At 44.8% G+C, this 20,234-nt stretch overlaps 1 protein-coding gene and 1 long non-coding RNA gene across 5 annotated transcripts in view; one reads left to right on the top strand and one right to left on the bottom strand.

The window, feature by feature from the left end:
* The window catches only part of LOC101099137 (AGBL carboxypeptidase 4), a 1,457,496-nt gene that overhangs the window by 70,093 nt on the left and 1,367,169 nt on the right, over nt 1-20,234 (bottom strand). The gene's annotated exons all lie outside the window — the stretch shown is intronic.
* LOC109502305 lies at nt 1,100-8,127 on the top strand. Its single transcript, XR_002160849.3, has 3 exons — nt 1,100-1,361; nt 1,799-1,881; nt 7,079-8,127. It is a non-coding gene; the product is annotated as an uncharacterized LOC109502305 (long non-coding RNA).

Below are 20,234 nucleotides of genomic sequence, written 5' to 3' on the forward strand. Positions count from 1 at the left end.
GGAAGAATAAGTGAATTATATGACCAAACAGGTGCATCTTAAGTTTTTCCCAGCAGTCAAATGAGGTACCTTTCTGTGGCCAAGCCAGAGCACGGGGTGTGTTGCTAATACAGGGCCCTTAATTACAACCTGGGACTGAGATTAGAAGTGAAAGAAAGCATCTCTGTTCTTTCCTTCCAAACTTAAGAACCTTAATTAAAACCAAGTGATGAAGGGCCATCCCCTTGCCAGCAGCCAACAGCTCATCCTGCTATCAGGGGCCTGAAGAGTAAATTAAAATCAGTACCAATAAAATTAAAACTACCTTAGGGCATATTTGCAACATAATTTAGTGTGGGGTTTGCTTCCTCCTAGACACCAGGGAGGAAATGGGTTGTTTCTTCCCCCCTACATTCTGAGCTGCTTCCCTGCTTCTCAAATCTGAGCTTGGTGCCGTGCTGTGGTGCTGACTCCTTCACATTTGAACAGCTCTTCAGGGTTTATCACATATTCAGCCCAGCAAAGGAAGGGAAATCGGACCCAGGAAGGGCAGCGGGGTTTCTCTCAGGCTTGGCGAGCAGAAAGGAACTGAAGCTTGGCAGGGATAAGGACAAATGGGAAGGGTGAGCTGCTTTGTCATCCCTTCTCAAGGAGGAGGGGGCTGAAGCTCGCAGAGCAGGGAGCCTAAGTAGCCAGCCCTGCATTATGCAGCAGGAAGTGGCAGAGCAGGGGCCTGGGTCTTTCTGGTTTCCAGACCGTGCTCTGCATCCTGCTGTGCTCTCAGGGGCTTATAGTCGAGCAAGGCAATCACGCTGATCTTAGGAGGGCAAGACCTCCTAAGACTATGCAGTTTCCTTCATCCCTGGGCTGAGGGGCTGGGAGGTCTGCGGACTGATCCTCACAGGCTCAGCCTCTAGGATGGCACTGGGAAGCTGGGTGGGGGGGCAAGCAGCATTCCAGACCTTCCAGACAGCTTCCTCGCTGAGATGTGCCCCAGGGAGCTGTTTCCCCATGGGCCTCAGGCAAAAAAAAAAAACAAAACCCAAATCTATTTATTATCAACGAAAGTATTTCCCTGTGTTTTTTAAAGGCAAAGTAGGAAAAAAAAAATTCAGCACAATAAATATGAAGCTAAAGGAAAATAAAAAAGGTAAAGCAGATGTTTATGGAAGTCAGGGTACATGTCCTAAGGCAGAAGAATTTTTCAGAAAAACGGAGAACTTTTTCTTTAAAAACAACTGAGCAAATCAAGCACACAAAACAGTGTCACTGTCCTTTATCATGCATAATCTTGATCTCTGAAGCAGCACATTTAAGGCTTCTCTGCTCAGGTGCACCCTGAATATGGCTGGACAGCACTTCTAGTCACAAAAACAGGATTGGTGAGTCAATGGGGGGCAATAAGAAGAACAGGTGCATAGGACGCCTGGAGAGCTAGCCTAGGGCATGGGGGATGGGCTCTGGTACTTCCTTTCCTGCCTTTCTCCATCTTCTGCTCCCGCCCTACCTGCAACTTCCCCAGCACACATTCTCCTACTCCATGCTTCTGTGCCTGCCATTCCTGCAGGTGGGAATGCCTGTCCCTCCCATCCCTTTCCCCCTGATGGTAACAGTTTGCTCATCTTTCACTACTAGGCCCAATGGCTCTTTGTCCAAGAGGCCTTCTTTGACCCTCTCAGGGACAGCAGTTCTCTTTTCTGGACTCCCATAGATTTTAAAAATATCCCTGTGATAAAGTATTTGTCATCCAGTTTATTCATTCATTCATTTATTCATTCATTCATTTGACAAATATTTGCTGTGAACTTACTGTTTCTAGGACCCAGAGTTGAACAAAACAGACAAGGTTCCTGACTTCGAGGAGCTAATGGGGATGAAGACTGTAAACAGCAACTAAACAAGGTGATCCCAGATTTGTAATACACACTCGGAATGCACTAAGGGGAGCCGCAGGATGGCGAGTAACCGAGTGGATGGGGACCGGGTCTACTTTAGTTGGTGTGATCAGGAAAGACCTTTGACATGTGAGCTGAGCCTTGAAGGATGATAAGAATGAGCTGTTCAATGAGGCTGGTGGGAGAATTCTGGGCAAATAAGGACCTGCAAGCAAGGACGAGTGTGGCACTTCCAAAGACCAGAGGGATGGCTCACGGAGGGATTGTGATGAACACTGAAGGTGTGCCTGGGGAGGTTCATAGGGTACAGCTCACTCAGAGCTTTGTAGCCTGGGGTCAGAGTTTGGAGCTTGTCCTATGTACAATGAAAAGCCATTTTAACAGGGAATGTTTAACAGGGATTCCCTTGCCTGTAGTGCAGATAATGGATTTTAGGGACCTGTGTGGAAGCTTTTGAACAGCTCCCTCTAGAAACCATAGGAGCTTAAATGAGAGTGGGCTGGTGGTGATGAAAAGAGAAGGGAATATTTGATCAATCTGTTGGCCTCACCTCTGTAGGACCTGTGCATGGATTGTATGCAGGAGAATCAAAGACAGATATAGGGTTTGTGACTTGAGCAACTGAGAGATGGAGAAGACTGGGACGGGGACCAGCTGGGCTGGTTGTCAGAGATATCTCTGCTGTTTGAAGCGGCTGGTGGACACCAGACTGGGCGTGTCAAGTAGGCAGTAACACACAAGACCCTGGGGCCCTGGAGAGAGGGCTGTCCTAGAGGTATGAACATAGGCCTGGTTAGCACAGCGGTGTCTCTGGGGCCCCTTAAGCTGAGAGTTTAGGTAGATGATGAAGTGAAGGAGACCATGGAGTAGCAGGGAAATAGGAGGGAACATGGACAGTGTGGTTTCAAGAAAACCAAGAGCAAAAAAAAAAAAAATGGTTTTAAGAAGGAGGGAGTAGTTTGTGAAGAACCCACTAAGGTCTAAGACCATGCCTGGTTCACTCCTGTATCCCCAGGGTGTATCGTAGGGCCTACCACACAGTAGGTACTCAGGAGACATTTGCTGAGTGACTAAGTGCATCATGAATGAATGAATCCAGGTATCCTGGCCTCAGAGAAAGGGGCAGAGGAAGAGGTATGGTATTAGGAGTTTTAGGGCCTAGATTCTAACTCAAGGAGGTATGAAAGGAAGATAGTAATAACAACATAGTGCTTACCACCACCCGTTTATTCCTGCCACAACCCCCTCAGATAGAAACATCATTTACAAATGAGGAAACTGATGAATAGCAAAGTTGAGGTAACCTGCAAAAGAACCCCCAGGTTACACAGTGGGAACTGGCAGAACCCAAGCTGACTGGCTCTGTGGTCCATGTTCTTAACCATGACATCATCAAAAGCAACTGACATTTATTAAGTGCTTCCTATGTGTGGCCTTGTAGCAATTCTGGTAACAATCCTATGAGTTAAGTACTGTTATAATCTCAGGAGGAAAACAAAGCAAAAAGCTTGCAAGTGGCAGGGTTGAGATTCAAACTCAAGTCTTTCTGACCCTAGGGCTAAGCTCTTCATCTCTAAGCTACTTATAAAGGCCCAGCCTCTCCATCTGAGGCCTCTTTCAGGACAAAGGAAATTTGTGAGTCATGCATGCGTGTAGGGAAAAATCACCAGTAGCAGCAAGATGAGGAATAAAAACATTTTCCTACTTCCAATTTGTCTCTTACAATCCTACCCTCTTTAGAAGTGAAAAGTAGGATCTGCATGTAAATAGAGCCATTTCTGCATCTCCTCCTTCTAATAACCTAGAAGAAAGCTTTCCTCTTTTTCTACTTCCTCCTTCACCTTTGCCCTAAAAAAGGGAGAGAGACCAGAGACTCAGCACAGATGGTCTGGGTTCATAACAGATCTTCCCAGGGCAAAAAAGTCCTGGTCTGTCTCCTACTCTCCATAGCAGTGATTGGTGAACCCAACGTTGACCGTCACAATGATGATGATGACAGAAGAAGTGTAGTCATGGAGTAGGGTGGTTTGGAGTTCTGTAGACTTGGCTTTAAGTGTCAGCTTAGCCATGGGTGAGCTTTAGGACCTGTAGAAGTTACTTTCCCTCTCTGAGCCTCAGTTTCCTTGACTAAAAAGTGAGGATGATATTTCCAACCTCAAAGGATTGTTATGAAGTTAAATGAAGTACCTGGTTTTGTGCCTAGCAAAATGTCTGGCAGTTTATACACTTTTAATACATATTTTTCAATTATACAGTGATAGATACTATGAGGAGGTGCTGTGCATGGCACCACAGATATGGACCTCCTTGAGCTCAAAACCCTGCAAGGAGGATGGACATTTCAAAACTGTGTATACAATGGAAGATTTGAAGAGACATACAGGAGTTATAGGAACACAGAGCTGAGCGGTGGTTGGGGACCCAGTTTATATAAATGTAAATTTCTTCCCTGTTCAATGGGATGCCTATTGACGATAACCATTGTCTTACACATTTGTAGAGTTTATAAACCATTCTCACACCAATTAGCTCATGTGATTCTCTCAACAATCCACTGAAGTAAATGGGAGCTTGGTTTCTCAGAGAATCTCAGAGCCAGGCTTCTCAAAATCTCATAGCAAAAAAGGAACTCAACTGGATTCTAAGTTACATCTCACTGCATCCAAAGCCTTTGCTTGCTCCTTACCCTTGGGGGTCACCCCAGGTGCTCACACCTACATCAAGAGTGGACACAGATACAAGTGGAAAAACCAGACCTCCCTGCAGAAAGCCCCAGTCTGAGCAGAAAGACAAACTAAGAAGAGAATGGAGATATAATATGTAAGCTTGTGAGAGCCGAGGGACATTTTAATTTCATAATTAAAAGTTAATGTTGCTTCATTATAAATCAAAGGCTGATGAAACTAGGGCACCCCCAGGAACATGTTAGGAACTCAATAAATATGTGTGGCCTGAATGCTTGGAGACATCTCCTGTAGGAGGTTGTTAGCTGATCCAGGGAGATAAAAATATATGTCTAATCACTGAGCTGGGGTTTGGGAAGTCCTCAGTAAATCTTAATTCTTTTCTTCCCAGGAAACTCATCTTGGCTCTCCTACTAACCTGCTCTGTGACCCTAGAGAAGTTTCTTTCCCTCTCTTCAATTCATTCATCCCTCTTCTTCATTCATTTAGAGAATGGATTTGGTGACTTTTTGTGGCCCATTATACCCTGAGAGTCATATCTTTCAATTGTCTGATCTTTCTGCTTTGCACTGTTTTTTTGTTTTTTGTTTTCCTCTCCTTCCTTTGGCCTCTGAGGACAGATTCTGTCAGTTTCCCACCTTATCTGCTTCAAGACCTGAGTCCATGGTCCTTTTCCTTGGCATGGCCGTGTGGTGAGAGCCTACTGTACGACTGAAGTTCAAGTATTTCCCCATTAAAATGAAGTATTCCCCTTTGGCAGGGTAGGCATTGCTGTTATTCAAAGAAGTGTTCAGGGGTGCCGGCATTCCTGCTGTAACTATGTACTTTATCTTGGAGAAAAATAAAGTGGTTCCTGGCTGCTTTATTCAGCGTGGGTGGCTGAGGATGGGGTGGTGGGGAGAAAGGTGCAGACAGATCCTGTATTTGTTCCTCTGTTCTTTCTCCTCCTCTCTCATCTTGCCCCTCTTTCTTCTCTCTTTTCATCCCTTCTCTCCTCTGGTCCCCCCTTCCCACCTCTTCCTTTCCATAGTGTGGTTGGGGGGAAAACAGGTAAGGGAACAAGTACATCAGCCTTTCTTTCAGGGACTCAGAGAGATGTATGTGGAGACTGGGTGAAGACACAGCTGAAGGAACCATCAACTTATTGGGTGGTCAGGAAAGACTGTGCAGAGGAGGTGGCTGTTGAACAAGGTATTGAAACACAAGAAGGTGTTCACCAAGTGGATGAAAAGGAAAAGAGCCCCCAATGGGAAGAAAGACATTTTAGACAAAGGGAGCTATGTGAGCAAAACTCACAGGACCCAAACCACCCGGCCCACTAAGGGACATATAACGTGTTTGGCATGATGGAAGAGTATGATGAAGAGGCTTCCTTGGACTCATCATGGAAGGCCTTGTAAGCCACTAAGGACTTTTCCTATAAAGTAGAAAATATAGAGAAGTATTTTATGAAAGTACAACTTGATTATGTTTGCACTGCATTCTAGAAAGATTTTTCCGGAGGCTTTGTTGAGGAAGAATAAGAGGTTATAAGACTCAAAAGCATGTGGAATAGTTAGGACATTTCTGTTATAGTCCAAGTGGGAACTGACTGAAAAATAATAAGCTTCTGAATTCAAGCAGGGGCAGGGAGGGAGAGAAGAAGGGTACGTATTTGAAACCTATGGTAAAATAAGACTGACAATGCTGGACATGGGACCTAAATTCAGACAGAAACCTAAATTCAGGTTTCTGGCTTGGGTGGCTGAGTGGAAGGTGGGGCCATTCCCTGAGATTGGTGCTGCCATCATCTTTCGGTGTGATGGAGGTTTGCCTCCTAGGTACTTGTCTGCAGTTGGAGGAAGATGCTGTCGGAAGGTCTATGGTCTTGGATTATGACATTTTGATACAAATGAATTGATTTTTCCCTAAGCATGGCTATTTGAGCAAAAGAAACATATTTCTCCATGTAATCTATGTGTTGCCTATAAAACTGGAGCTCCTTATCAATACAGTTAAACATAAGCATTGTGCATTTTCATTGCATATAAAATCAGAACAAGAGTTTTTAAAAAAACCAAACACCTAAATACACATATTCAAACACTTGGGTGCCCCAAATGGGATGAGAGCTGGGGTGTTCTCAAGCCATTCCTTTGCTACAGGTTTTCTTTCCCTCTGAACAGAAGATTTTGATTGTTATGGACCACATCACTCAGCCAGAGAGCAGCAAGGAGGGAGGGGGCAGTTTGAGAGTCAAGCAATGGTTGGACAAGGAGGTATGGGGACAAACCAGGCTTTATCTCCTGGTTTGAAGGCAAATGCCAGAACAGGGCAGGCTCCTTCACCCACATCTATATCCACATGAAAAGCCTTGAATAAAATCACATAGAATTAGTTTATGGCTTCTCTGGTTCTTGAATGGTCTGGAGTTTTGCTGGGTGGATCCTTTCCTTTGACACATGAAATACTATACAAGCGACACAACTTGTTTACAGTCATTGGCTCATTTTGTCTCATTGTCTCATTTCCATTTTACAGATGAACACACTGCTCGAGATTACACAGCGAGGAAGCAGGGGAGCCAAGGATAAAACCCATATCTTCTGGCCACAGTACAAGTTACTCTGCTATATCATTATGCTTTGATCCTCTAATTTTAGGGTCTTAGGGGAGCCCAAAGGGTGAATTAACACAAGGCATGGGAGGTGTCTGGGTGTATGAGTATCCAATCCTCAATGACCTGCCTCCACCTCCAACCTCATTTCCTGCCATCTGCTAACAGGAATCCAATGCTTTCACCATGCCGAACTGACAGCTTCCAGACATGCTCTTCTGTGCCTTCCAAAGTTTCCTTATGTTGTTCCTCCAGCTGAGAAGGCCTTGCTCTACCTAGCCATTCTCCAGGGCCCGGTACAAGCTTCTCTTTTGCTGTAGAGACTTCCTTAACCCATCTGGATATGTTTGACCATGCCCTCTTTCATTGACATCTCACTCGGCCCTACATTTTTATTATACTCATCTCATGATGTCATTCTTATGGTGGTGGCACCTATATCGTCCACTGGGCCAGGCAGTGGTCAAGACCGGAAATCTCTGTGCTTCTAACCCCCAGCACAGTGCCTGGCACATAGTAAGTGCTGAGGAAATCCTTGATGAATGAGTAGATGGTTGAGTTAACAATGGAGAAGAAAACATTCCTGAGCAGAGACCACCCCCACCCTTGATCTTCTGGGAGAACTGCCTTTGTAGAATAGGGAACAAAAAGGGCAGGCATCAAAGGGATACAATGGGTAAAACATTCTTTCCTGTTCTCTCTGGTTCCTTCCTTTTTATTTTTCTTCTTGCTATTGGAACAAAAATGAAGAGTACATCATAAGCAAAGCTGTATTTTCTGTTTATTGCCACCAGGTTAATAACAGTAATGGTGCAGGAAGAAAATGAGGTGTTATGTAAAATCCTGCATTGCAGATTTTGCTGCTGATGTAAAGAACTCAATAAAGTGTAACACTTTAATCATAGAGATAAAAATCACACAGCAGCTTTCCCACAGGCTCCAGGAGCCCAAGACAAAATAGTTGTGGGGAAATGAGAGATGAGAGAAGAATATTATCAGCCATCGGAAAAATTATGTTTGGGCTTTTGTGTGTGTGTTTTTCCTTCATCTCTAAAAAATGGAATAAGATTTTTCTATCTTCTTCTAAGACATCTTGTATGAATTTCTGTATTCTCTGGAGGCCATACTCAGATTTCTGGGGGAAGATTTGCTCATTCTTTGTAAAAATTGATTTGTTTAGGGAGAACTGAATTCCTGCCTTTTAGGTGATTCTGTGGCCTTTAAGAAAACAGGGGCTGTCTCTAAAAAATGAAAGCAGGATTGGGATGGAGGCAAGAAGGTTGGTGATAGTAAAATCTCTATTTTTACGATGGTCTTGCAATGCAGAGGAAAGATCATAGCAGTGGACAGAAGCTCTTGTTAGGGAACTTGGCCAAACTTCCAAAATGACCTTCTTGCCTCTGTGCCCCAGTTTTATCCTTCTTCAAACAAGGACTCTCACTAGATGCAAAGAACACTCTAAAGGTTGTTCCAGCTCTGATGCTTAACTATCTGTGAGGCTCTGGGCAAGGAGGCCACCAGCTTGGCTTACTGACATTGGCTATTGTGGTTCTGAACTCCTGAGTAGCCACCCAGCTGACCTGTTTGCACTCCAACACCTCCTTCCCTCCCTTAGCACCCAGATCCACTCTCCATCCTGTAGCCAGAATGATCAATTTATAATGAGAGAAAATGATACATACACCTTGGAGTGAGACTGGGGTAAGTGCCAATAGGAAGCCCGTCAGGCAGGAGCATGCCTAGAGAGTTCACTGAAGAACAAGCTAGCCAGTGTCCCCAGAGAAGAGTGAGTAGAGTCATGGGAGACATGTAGACAGATAATGGAGGGCCAGATCAAGTGGGTCTCACAGGCCATTGAAAGGGTTTCACTGCCCCATGTGCAGTCCCTGAGTGCCCTCGGAGACAAAGGGGGTGTAGCTGATGTCTGCATACAGGAGACACTGCTATGAGGCAGCATGAGCAGAGGTCATGAAAAAAGAAGGGTTTTGGAATTTGAGATCTAGGCTCAAACCCTGAACTGGCTGTGTGACATTGAAGGAGTCTCTTCATTTCTCCAAGTCTCAGTTTCCCCTTGTCGGCAAACAGGAGGTAATGATAAGACCACTTCCCTCACAGGGCTGACCTGGGTTAAATGAGTTAGTGTGTGTCCAAGTGCCTGAAATGCCGTAGGTGCTCAGTAATTTTTTTTTCATCCCATCGTAATTACTTCAAACCACAAACAATATTCTATTTGTTTGATTGTTTGATTGTTTGATTGATTGTTTGATACTACAAACAATATTCTAGGGCCACACTGTCCAATATAGCAGTCACATGTGACTATTTAAATTTAAAATAATTTAAATTAACTTAATAAGAAGTCAGTTTCTCAGTTGCACTAGTCACACTACAAATGCTCAATGGCCACATGTGGCCAGTAGCTAGTGTCAATGGACAGTGCAGAAGAACATGGCCATCATTACAGAAAAAATGCTATAATCTTAGCAGTCATAAGTGGTACATTAGAATTTAAAATATGTATCCATATACAACTACACTTGCACAAGCACGTCTGATTTCATACACACAAAACACACACATACAAAACCACAAACGCAGGGTGTGTAGGTTAGCAACAGTATCTTTCATCACTAAGTAAAAATAAATCTGACTCTTGTCATGAGCCAATTTAATGAGCATACAAGAGGTCAGGTACTGTGCTAAACACTCTGGACATCATATCACTACATCCTTACAACAACCCTAATAGGAAAGATTATCCTGATCTTGTTGATTCTGACATTGACGCCCAGACTGCCTGCGTAACGTGATTATAGTCACAGAGCCTCTAAGCAGCAGAGCAGGACTTGCTCCCTGTGCCACAATACTTCTTCTTAGAGGACATTTCAGAGACAAAGGGCTTGCAGAGCAAAGTCACCACTCACTCTTTACAGTCTTTGTTAAAGATGAGGATGTTTGGAATTGCCTGAGGACTATCTGGGGACTAGCTGGCGATGAGTCACAGAAACTGTAAAATTCAATGAAATAAGTTCCTTAAGGTTTTCAACCTAGCTTTCTTGGCTTATGGAAAGTGGCAGTGTCCAATCCATGTAGGATCAGCTCAAATCTTCAGGAGAGTCCTGGAAGTCAAATGACTGGGTAAAGAATACACCCTCCAAGTCATCTAGAGCAGTGGTCTCTTTGCAGCTCATTCTTCTCTCTTCATAGACAAGGGCTCTCTAACACTTCATGGTGAAAGGTGGTCCACAATAGGGGTGGGAGTCGCAAATGAGAGCCAACATGACCTAGATGGTTCTGAATCAGTGACTATCTGTGAATACATATGTAAGCACAACTAGAGAGCCAAAACAACCAGCGATCCAGAGAGAGAGATAAGGATGGATGGATGGATGGATGGATGGATGGATGGATGAACAGGCAACTAGACAGATAGATAGGCAGCAAGTTAGAAACATACAACAAAGCTTCTATTTTAGCTTTTTGTGTGCTTCTACTACACTCTGATCCCCTAGAAGGATGGTATTGTTTCTGATTTATTGTAAACTCCCCCTCTCACCAGATATACAAAAAGGTGCCCAGCCTAGACTGGATACTCAATGAATGTTTGTTCAAAAATAAATAAGTAAACAAACAAACAAACAAACAAACAAAATGTAACACCTGAGAGAGACATAGCTAGATAACAATAATCCTTCACGTTTGTATGGTACTTTGTAATATAACGTGCAGTATCAGCCTTAATCCCCAATCTAACTTTTTGAGGCTGTCATTATGATCCTCATTTTATTGATGAGCGATGCTTGTCTCAGAGTGGTGAGGTGTCTTGCCTAGAGCTTCCACAGAGAAGCTGAGGACCTGGATAAACAGGCAGGTCAGATAGAGGTAGAGAATGATAATGGGATATAGGCAAACAGAGACAAGACAGACCAGAGGAGACCAAGGCATGGAGAAATGATGGAGACAAATGGAGGTGGATGGACAGATGCTGAGAGTACCTCCAAGCTCTCCACCTTCCACTCAGCCTCTTCACATGGCTGGAGACAACTTTCCTAAGCACAAGTGTGACCCTGTCCTGTACCCACTCTATAAAGCTCTGTTACTTCTCCCAAAGACTTCAGGATAATGCTCTACCATGAAGAGCCTTCTTGACTTGGCCCTACCCATTTCTCTACCTTATATCATATCACTTTTCTCTAGCACTGTTCACTCTAGTCACAGGATCCTCTTCAAGCCCTACAAAAGCCATGCCATTGTCACCAGTACACGCTTATCACCTCATCTTCCCCCTGCTTGTGGATGCCTGGCCAACCTCTGCTTATCCTCTAAGACTCAACATAACTGTTGCTCCCTTTGGAGAGCCTTTCCTGATCACCCTTCCAGCATGGGTTCATTTTCTTCTCTCTTAGGTCACCCTCTTCTGTACAGGAGTCAAGAGAGTAGGATGAACCTGGACTTGGAAATAAGAGATGTTTATTTAAACCCTGTTCACCCACCTATCAGCTGCAGGACTTAGGGCAAGTCATGTACCTGCTTAGCCTTGGTTTTCTCATCTTTGTAACATACCTGATCATATCTGTTCTAGGATTATTTGGGGATTAGGGATAATGTAACAAAACAAAACACCTGGCATAGAGTATGTGTCCTACACGTGGAAGCTGCTGCTGTCCCTGCCTGACTGCTGCGGGGGCCACAATAATCTTCCATTGGATCTGCCTCACCCATTGGACTATGAGCTGCCTGAGGGTAGAGGCTGGGTCCACCAGCCTCTGCACCCCCAGTGCTCAGTGCCTAACCCATGACTGGGCATGCTGAATCTTCCCTACCCACACTGAGGCTGCTGGGTAGGATGTGCTTCCAGGCACCAGAAGGCACCACCTATAGTCACTCTCCAGAACTGCTGAGGCTGGGGAGGACGGCTGGAGAGGTGGTGTGGGGGTGCATCCCTGAAGAGAGATGACTGAGACCTTTGACAGGTTCATGTTGCATGTTGAGGTTTTGGTTGTATGTATTTTGAAGATGAAGATAATGTTTAAATAAAATTAAGAGGCTGCTTTGTTCCCTCACCTACAAACCTCTGGAGCAACTATGTGCAGTTTTGACTGTCACCAAGCATGTTTAGGGGGAAAGTGTCAGATTAGGTGGTCAAGAGTATTCTATACACTTTCTTTTCTCTCTCCAGTTTCCTTCATTTCCCTCTTTTATTTTCCCAGTGGATTCAGATTCCTTGTAATTCCCTTCCTTATCCTCCCTTCTCTCCCCACACTCCCTCCCTGTTGGCCCCATTCTCTACCCCAGGAAACCAGCTTCCAGGTGGATGATGAGAGATCCCTCCTTTCCCCTACACACATGCATGTACACGTGCACACACAATCTGGAAGAGGGGGGCATCAAATGTAACTAAACAGCTCTCCACATGCTTGAGGACAGGGAACCAGCCCAGATCAGAGGAGCAGGGGCTGGCAGCTGGGCCCTGAGCCAGCAGTATTGACTCTCCTCCCTGACTGCCAGGGCAGCACCCCCACCAACCCCCCCCACCCCCCGCCGCCAGGTCATAAACACCCACTATGAGTTGGGCCAGAGCCTTCATTGAGATTCTGTTCACAGGGAACGCCCATTGCCAAGCCTGCCCAGCTCTGTCAGCTGCCCTGATATCTGTGTGTGAAAAACTGATGGCCGCCGGGCCCTCTGGCAGCCTGACAAATGGCTTAGAAGCAGGCCCGAGGCTCCCTGGCAGAGGCCCAGGGCTGCGAGCTTCAGTGAAGGGTAGGAGAGAAGGGACTCTCCTGTCAGATGGCCTGACTTCAAGGCAGGGAGCAGAGAGAGCAAGAAAGAGCAGGGGGCGAGGAGAGGGTGGTAGGGGAAGGGGCCCAGACTTGCCAATGCCTACCTTGCCCCAAGGGTAGAGAGCTGTAGGGACTAAGTGCACACTCTGGTGACAAGTGTTGTCTGTAGGACTACAGGGATAATGCATTTGTTTCCTCACTCATAAAATGGGGATAGTAATCCTAATATCTATCTTGTAGTGGTGAGAATGCTAAACACACACACATATATATAAACATGCATGTTTATATATATATATGCATAATATATATAATACTATATATATATATATATATATATATGCATGTTTACTATATATATAGGTGTGTGTGTTTGTGTGTGTGTGTGTGTGTGCGCGTGTGTGTGTTGTAAACCAGCAATCCTCACCATTTTATGAGATGAGACTGTCAGGTATTGTTCTATATTTTACATGCATTTCTCATTTCATTTTCACGTCAGTTAGAGATTTACATATTGTCCTCATTTAAAAGATAAAGTTTCAGAGTGGGTGCCTCACATGCCCAAGGTTACACAGCTGAATGAGACAAAGGATTTAAAACCAATCTGCAAGACTGCAAAGCATATGCCCTTCATCAGTAGGCTGTACTATAGATGAGCATTTTATTTTGTGTGCCTCTTTGCCTCTATGTATCTCTACTGATGTAAGGGGAATAAGAATCTTTTAAAAACTTTTTAACATTTATTCATTTTGGAGAGACAGTGCATGAGCAGGGGAGGGGCAGAGAGAGAGAGGGAAACATAGAATATGAAGCAGGCTCCAGGCTCTGAACTGTCAGCACAGAGCCCAATGCAGGGCTTGAGCTCACAAACTGAACCGTGAGATCATGACCTAAGCCGAAGCTGGATGCTTCGGCGCCCCAGGAATAAGAATGTTTTTTTTTTTAATTTTTTTTTTCAACGTTTATTTATTTTTGGGACAGAGAGAGACAGAGCATGAACGGGGAAGGGGCAGAGAGAGAGGGAGACACAGAATCGGAAACAGGCTCCAGGCTCTGAGCCATCAGCCCAGAGCCTGATGCGGGGCTCGAACTCACAGACCGCGAGATCGTGACCTGGTTGAAGTCGGACGCTTAACCGACTGCGCCACCCAGGCGCCCCAATAAGAATGTTTTTAAACTCTCTACTCAGAAAGAAGCAAACACAAACTCAAGAATAAAATCAATCCCCTTATTTTTAAAGTTTAAGTGCTGCAACATTCCACAATGGGGAAAAGAAAAATAAACAGCTAGGCTCAGAAACAGGGAGCTCTCTTAGCCCCAGGGAGCCAGAGAGAAGCGGGAGGCAGTGGGAGCTGCAGGGGACTGAAACCAGCAAACACAGTGTGGAGACAGCCCAGGCTCCATGCCCTGTCAGGGGGTCTGAGGGTTGGCTGCCTAGCTGCTGCAAGGCTGCTCTTTGTGGGAATCGGCCACTTGCTTGGACGGAACAGAACCAACAGAACCGCATTCATTAATTCATACAACAAATGCTCACAGAGCACTTTTGTGCAGCAGACCTGAGCTGAGTGCTGGAATAAACAGATAAAGAAGCCCTAGTTCCTGCAGCAGGAAGGTGCACTCTCAGGCAAGAGAGAGGCAAAAATCAGGCAACTCCACTGCAGGGTGATCAAGGCTGTGACAGCTTGCACAAGGGCGGAGAGCGCAGGGGAAAGCCGCCTGGGGATGGCTGGGGCATGAAAGGCTCCCTGGAGAAGTGGGGTCTACAAGGACAGCATGGGATCCACTGAGTTACATAGATGAAAGTGAGGAAAGGCAGGGGTGCCATTCCCTACAGAAGCTCAGAGCCGAGATCTGAACACAGTTGCTGGTCGAAGGTGAAAGTTAAATCACTTGAAATCCTATAACCCAGAAACAACGATTACTAACAGTTTCCCATATGCACAGACAAAACAATACATAGCTGCTGGCCAAATAGATGCCTAAATTAGAAAGCTTTTATAAAAACAGAATATACTATAAATATTTCTATTTAAAGAGGTACTGAATTCAATTTTTCTTAAATTTAACAGAACTAAAAAACTGTTCCCTCACATGAAACATTATTTTCTAAAAGATATTTCTAAGCTTAAAAAAAGGAGAGATTATGAGAAATATTAAGAGGTTGAGGCCATTCTGGCTTTTCTTAACGCCAGACTTGAATTTTAGTAGAAACACATGAAGACATGGAGAGAGGTTAAATAACTTACCTAAGATCACACAGCTAGTCTGTGTTATAACTGGAACTTGAACCCAGATATATCTGATCCTTTCCATTACATTCTTTGCTTCCCTAAGCCAACATCCTCATTTTAAAGATAAGAAATTGGGGCACCAAAAAGGGCAAGTGCTATATTTTGATTGGGCAACAAGGTAATTTCAGTCCTTGTTCTTGACTCTCTCTCTTGCTGTAACAAGGGATCTCCTGCTGTCATTTATTTGCCTAAGAATCCAAGTGGAGTCTACATATATCCCCACCTCACTGACTTTGGCCTTGGCCTTGGGATATGCTTTGGCCAATGGAATATGAACAGCCGTGACATTTGCCACTCCTGTGTGGAAGCCTTGAGCAGGATTGTATTTCTGCCCTCTGCCATGAAAATGGCCCATCCCAGATGGGGAAATACTCAGCCTGGGCCCCAGATGAAAAGCAAGGATGGGGGTGTGCACAGCCCGGCAGAGCTGCGGCTGACTCCCTCACAGCCCTCGTGTAGCACGGGCACGGAATAAATGTTTGCCGTGATAAGCTCCCAAGCTCTTGGGGTCATTACCACAGCAAAGCTGATGCAAAGGGCACAGTTTCTTGTAGAAGTCTGTTCTTCTCATGGTTGAAGTTGCGTCTAATGGTGCAATGATTATGAATTCAGACCATGCAAGTAAGGGCTGTGTTTGTGAGCATTTTAAGCACTCAGTGGATTCAAAATAATTAGAGAAAGAGTTGAAAAGTATATGGTACGGGAGGAAAAACCAGCACCTTCTGATGAAAAGAAAATGGCGGTGGAAGTCCACCTTTTGGCAGAGAGACAAAGATGAATCAGACGTGGCAGTTTCTTTCTCGGACTTCTGCCCCATGAAGAACCAATGGCACTAACTACAATATGTATTCATCCATAGGCACCTAGTTCTGAAATAGAAGATGCTACAGGAAAAAGATGCAGTAAATGCCAAAAATCAATCTATGCCACCAAATTGCTATGTGACCTTGAGGAGGTCACTTTCCTTCTGGCATTAATTTTCTCATTTGTAAAACGAAGAGATTTGAATGAGGATCTCTCATTTTCCTTCTGGCTCTGACATGCTAGGATTTGATTGCCTCTAACTCATCAGTCTCAACTGGCTTGAATGGGACCCAGTAGTATTGAGAATAATCATAGGAATCCATCAAAACATAGCCCAAAGAAGGTAATCTTGAGACTCAAGTGAGATAACCCAGGGAAAGTGTTTTGCATACACTGAAGGGCTCTAGTGCTTGCTCTTCCATGGAAAAGAGGTGCGCAAATGTGCATCCGGTCCCCTAACTTGCGTTCCCCTAGCATCCTTCCCCCCACTTACATCTAGCAGTCATCCGGGCCATTCTGCCCACCTCACCCTCTTTCCTCTCACCATGAAGAAAAGTAGCTCTAAACCAAAGGAGGGTATGATGATACAGTAGGAGACATAAATAACATGCTGGGGGAGGGCAAAGGACTTTGGAATGCAACAGATCTGGGTTGGAATCCCCATATCTCTTTTTGCTCATATATAAAATGGGGGTGACTCTTCCTTCATGTGGTTTTCCTCGGAATTGAAGGATATAAAAAAGCTTGTGGGCCCACATAAGCCCTCATTTATATCTGGGACAATGACAGAGGTCTTCCTGGGAGTGGTGGTGCAAAGACAAAGCTGAAAGCTACATAGAATCCTGAGAGCTGGGAAGAGAGAGGGAAGGGAATCACTCAGAGAGGAGTGTGTGGGGTGAGGGTGCAGGGGTGGGTATGGATGTGACAAGGGTGGCCTGTGAATGTGGGTGAGTCAAGTGTCCTTTAGTAAAGGAGGAACAGGCAGAATAAGAGTAGAAGTTTCATGCAAAGGAACATAAAGGAAGGAGTCTAAAACTTTGAATGTCAAGCTGGAGGCTCTTAACCCAGAAGGTAATGAGAGTCCCTGAAGGGCTTTGGGAAATTAAACCTTAGGAAGTTGTAAGTGTGCTGATGCATCTTGGTAAAGAAGCTGCAACCCCACACAAACCAAGGTGTGGGGAGGGAAGGAGATTGTCACCTCCCCAGAGGAGCTCTGTTGCTACACTCCTCTGACATGGAAATCTGAGCTATGGGGAAAACATCAGAATGCACCTTGAACTAAAACAGATGTGGTTACGACAGATAAAATGTTTTCAAGATTTTAAAAGTTCAATTTTCTTCCTTTTACTCTCTCAGGAGAATCACTGGTTTTAAACCCAGTGAAAATCCTAGGTAGCAAAATGAATGCAGAACTCCATTTGCTGACCAGATCTGAGTTAGACTGCTTTTATTGCTTGCTTTTCTTTCAGGAACCCTAACCCCACAACCTCAGTGGGTCCACCCTGGGCCCAAGAGTTTGGTCCTACCATAGGTCATGCCCTTGCTACTCAAAGCAGAGTCCTTGAACTAGTAACATCAGCATCACCTGGCAGTTTATTAGAAATGTAGATTCTCAGATCCCACTCCAGACCTTCAGAACAGAATTTGAATTTTAAGAGTTTGAATAAGAATACCCAGATGTTTCCCGCACATTAGGTTTGGGAAGCACTGACTTACACCATGCCTTCAGATTGCAAGAGTTTCCTTATAGCCAGAGGAGGTCAGGGTTGGTCCAATCTCTTCATTGAACTAACAGGGACCTAAGATCCAGACAGAGAAAAGGACTGGGCTTTCCAAGGTTACCCAAGAAATAAGTATAATTGGTATAGTAAAGTTAATAACAGTAGACCATGTAATATAATAAAAAAGAAAGAACTTTCTCTAGCTAGCTAGAGATGAAGCACAGTATGTTGCAGTCCACTCCAATTTTGGAGTCAACTCAATGTGCAAGATTTACAACCCAGGTGGGCCAAATTATTTCATCTCTCTGAGCCTCCTTTTCCTCTTTTGAGCAAGTGGGAACAATACGAGGCTCTTGATAAGGATGTGAAGGTTAGGTGAAACAATGTATGTGGAATACTTACTACAGTTGAGGCGCTCACTAGCTAGTAACTGTGCTATTTCAGAGATGCAGCCAGAATCCAAGGTTTCAGGATCCTACCTACTGTCTTTTCTCCTAATCACAGAGTCAACCCAAGTCCTACTAATGGGCATGGTTTCCTAATTTAAAAAGAGTTCCCTCTGCAGAATGGATAGCCCCTTCTGTTTGCCCCCTTGGCTCTCAGCTCTTTCCTTTCATGGCATTTAGACACATACAATGGCTGGTTTCCTTCTCTGACTTCCACACTAGAGTGTGTCTTGTCTTAGAGCAGGGACCATGTCTTTTATCTCTGTCTCCCCAAAGCACATCATCGTGGATATGGTAGCAGATGGAAGGAGTGAGGGATAGAAGAGAGAAGGGAGGAAAGAAAGAAGGAGGAAGGGAAGGAGGGAAAGAGGGAGGGAGCTGAGAAGATGTTGGGTTTTGGAAGGTAACCATTTTACAGCATGATGGATTCATTCAGAGAGTAGCCTGACAGCACAGAATTCATCTTTTTATGACTGTGACAACACTAATACATTTATTTCCCTTCTGAAATTAACTTTCTAATATTAAGAAAGGTCAAGATGAACGGCAGGAAAATGAGACATTTTGTCATTTTTAACAAATTATACCAAAGCAGACTGTCAGATTAAAGGGGTCACCGTTTTGAGGTCTAAACGCTGGTCCTGATTGCATAATCAGAGCTAATGCTTGTTTTTCCACACTTTCCCTGCCCACAGACCTCCAATAGTTCCCTTTGGCCCAAATGATAAAACTCAAATATCTCAGCCTGGTGTTCTGAGGCCCTTTAGAATCTGATGACTTTTTAAAAAATCCATTCCTTCCCCAAAGGGACATCCTACATCAGCCAGACCCACCTCTTTCCTGCTATTCTCTTCTTCCTATGTGCCTTTGCTCATGTAATATTTCTTGTCTTAACTGTCATCTCTCCTACCGATGCCCACAGAAAGTCTCTCTGCCCTTTCTCTGCCCGTAGCCATCCAACCCACTGGCTGGCCCTTTGTTCCTCAGGATTTGACTTGTTCTGGCCTTGAGCCTGCTACTTCTGCAAGGCAACTTTTTAGCCTTGAGTTGGTCCTGCCCATTGCTTGGACCCTGAGCTCCCTCCCTCACCCACTCATGCTCTACCCTCCTTCAGAGGCTTTTGGGGAAACCTTGGAGGTCTGTGAGAGGACACTGAATGTGGGTGTTTTGAAAGGAAGAAAAGAGCCATAACCTTTTTTCCTGTTCCTCCTGCTCTCTTCTTCCTTTGATATTTGTGTGCTTGGCCCTGGGCTGGACTGAGGGCCATCTGGACTCGGAAGAATGAAAATTAAACCCTGACTCTGTCTCTTCAGAAAATTACTTAATAATTGTAGGCCTTAGTTTCCCCATTTGCAAAACAAAACACATCATCTCTACCTCACGACACTGCAGCCACCATCAAACGAATGCTTGTATGTGACTGTGCTCTGAAAACTATACATTTCTGTGACAAATTAGTGAAAATAATTGTAACAAGACCCATGTGCTAGTGATTCATCCCTAGCCTACAGTCCATCTGCTCCAATCTGACACAAGTCATGAGGACCTGAGTGTGAGTCCCAGCTCCACAGTACTCTCACTGTGCAACCTTGGGCAAGCCAGTTTCCTGCCCTGGGCTTATGTGTTCTCTCTCTATATTCTCTTCCTATGGAAGATTAGTTTGGAGCACCTCTTTGGTTTTTGCAGCTTGAGTTTCTCTGGCTCCACAAAGGGCAAAGTAAGCTCTGAGGCCCCAGAAGGCTGGAATTAAGTTACTAATTCAAGGTCAAAAGTGGCCAAATCAGAGGTTAGGAATGTGGACACCCTCAGGTGGTGCCCACACCCTGTGGATAAAGAGGAGACATCCTGAGGTGCAAACCTCTTGACTGCATTGGTATCAGCCAGCCCCATTTAAGACCTCAACTTCTGGGGCACCTGGGTGGCTCAGCCGGTTAAGCATCCGACTTTGGCTCAGGTCATGGTCTTGTGGTCTGTGAGTTTGAGTCCTACATTGGGCTCTGTGTTGACAGCTCAGAGCCTGGAGCCCGCTTCAGAT

The sequence above is a fragment of the Felis catus genome, chromosome C1 (genome assembly GCF_018350175.1).
Source record: "Felis catus isolate Fca126 chromosome C1, F.catus_Fca126_mat1.0, whole genome shotgun sequence".
Lineage (NCBI taxonomy): Eukaryota > Metazoa > Chordata > Mammalia > Carnivora > Felidae > Felis > Felis catus.